Below are 2,393 nucleotides of genomic sequence, written 5' to 3' on the forward strand. Positions count from 1 at the left end.
AGAATTGTATTGAGTCTGTAGATTGCTTTAGGTAGTGTGGATATTTTAAGAATATTAATTCTTGCAATCCAAGAACACAGAATATCTTTCCACTTATTTGTGTCTTCTTCAACTTCTTTCATTACTGTCTTATAGTTTTCAATGAACGGACCTTTCACCTCCTTGGTTAAATGTATTCCTAGGTACTTTGTTCTTTTCAATATTATTGTAAATGGGATTGCTTTCTTAATTTCTCTTTCAGGTAATTTATTGTTAGTGTATAGAAATGCAACTGATTTTGTATGTTGATTTTGCATCTTGCAACTTTACTGAATTTTTTTATTAGTTTTAACTTTTTTTTTCTTTTTCTTTTTTTTTTTTTTTTTTGCGGTACGCGGGCCTCTCACTGTTGTGGCCTCTCCCGTTGCGGAGCACAGGCTCCGGACGCGCAGGCTCAGCGGCCATGGCTCACGGGCCCAGCCACTCCGCGGCATGTGGGATCTTCCCGGACCGGGGCACGAACCCGTGTTCCCTGCATCGGCAGGCGGACTCTCAACCACTGCGCCACCAGGGAAGCCCTAGTTTTAACATTTTTTTGGTGGAGTCTTTAGGATTTTTCTATATATAAAGTCATGTCATCTGCAGAGACAATTTTACTTCTTTTTTTTCCAGGTTGGGTGCCTTTTATTTCTTTTTCTTGCCTGACTGCTCTGTCTAGAACTTCTAATACTATGTTGGATAAGAGTGGTTAGAGGGGGCATCCTTGTCTTGTTTCGTTTTTTTAAAATCTTTTTCTTTTGGCTGCGTTGGGTCTTCATGGCTGCGTGTGGGCTTTCTCTAGTTGCGGCGAGCGGGGGTTACTCTTCATTGCAGTGCACCGGCTTCTCACTGCGGTGGTTTCTCTTCTTGTAGAGCATGGGCTCTAGGCACGCGGGCTTCAGTAATTGCAGCATGCAGGCTCAGCAATTGTGGCACACGGGATTAGTTGCTCCGCGGCATGTGGGATCTTCCCGGACCAGGGATCAAACCCGTGTCCCCTGCATTGGCAGGCGGATTCTTAACCACTGCGCCACCAGAGAAGTCCCTCTTGTTTCTGATCTTAGAGAAAAAGCTTTCAGCCTTTCACCATTGCGTATGATGTTAGCTCGGGGCTTGTATATGTAGTAAAGGCCATATATATATATGGTTTATATATATATATGGCCTTTATTATGTTTAGGTACATTCTACACCTCATTTATCAAGGGTTTTTTTTTTAATCATGAAAGGATGTTGAATTTTGTCAAATGCTTTTTCTGCAACTATTGAGCCGATCATATGATTTTTATCCTTCATTCTGTTAACGTTGTGTATCACATAGATTGATCTGCATATGTTGAACCATCCTTGCAGCCCAAGGATAAATTCCACTTAGCCATGGTGTGTGATCCTTCTAATGTGCTACTGACTTTGGTTTGCTAGTATTTTGTTGAAGAATCTTGCATCTATGTTCATTGGGGAGGCTGGCCTGTAATTTTCTTTTCTTGTGGTGATCTTGTCTGGATTTGGGTTCAAGGTAATGCTGGCCTCACAGAATGACTTTGGAAGTGTTTCCTTATCTTTGTTTTTTTTTTTTTTTTAGAACAGTTTGAGAAGGATTGGCATACAATTCTTCTTTAAACGTTTGGTAGAATTCACCAATGAAGTCCTCTGGTCCTGGGCTTCTCTTTGCTGGGGGATTTTTGATTACTGAGTCCATCTCCTTACGAGTTATAGGTCTATTCAGATTTGTTTTTTCTTCATGGTTCAGTCTTATTAGTTGTATGTTTCTAGGAATTTATCCATTTGTTCTAGGTTGTTTAATTTGTTGGCCTATAATTGTTTCGTAGTTTCTTAATGATCCTTTGTATTTCTGTGCTATCAGTTGTAATTGCTCCTCTTTCATTTCTGATTTTATGTAGTTATGTACATATATGTGTCTGAGTTCCTGCCACATAAACTTCTGAGCTTTAGTTTCTGCCCAAGTAATACAGAGGTGTTAATGCCACCAGCTGTCACAGGGCAACTGGGACAATAAAATCAAATGCAGAGTGCTTGACTTAGAGAAAGCAACTGGTAAAAGTCGCTATTCACAACTGATGGTACTTCCCACTAACGTAAATTGGACACTTAAAATGTGCTCAATATTCTACATGTATTTGTCTGTTTAATCTTTTTTTTAAAGCTCTTTTAAAAAAATTAATTTTTTTTTTTAATTTTTGGCTGTGTTGGGTCTTTGTTGCCGTGCGCGGGCTTCCTCCAGTTGCGGCGAGCGAGGGCCACTCTTGGTTGCGGTGCGCGGGCTTCCCATTGCGGTGGCTTCCCTTGTTGCAGAGCACGGGCTCTAGGCGTGCGGGCTTCAGTAGTTGTGGCACGTGGGCTCAGTAGTTGTGGCA

This window comes from Physeter macrocephalus, chromosome 7 (genome assembly GCF_002837175.3).
Source record: "Physeter macrocephalus isolate SW-GA chromosome 7, ASM283717v5, whole genome shotgun sequence".
Taxonomy (NCBI): Eukaryota; Metazoa; Chordata; class Mammalia; order Artiodactyla; family Physeteridae; genus Physeter; species Physeter macrocephalus.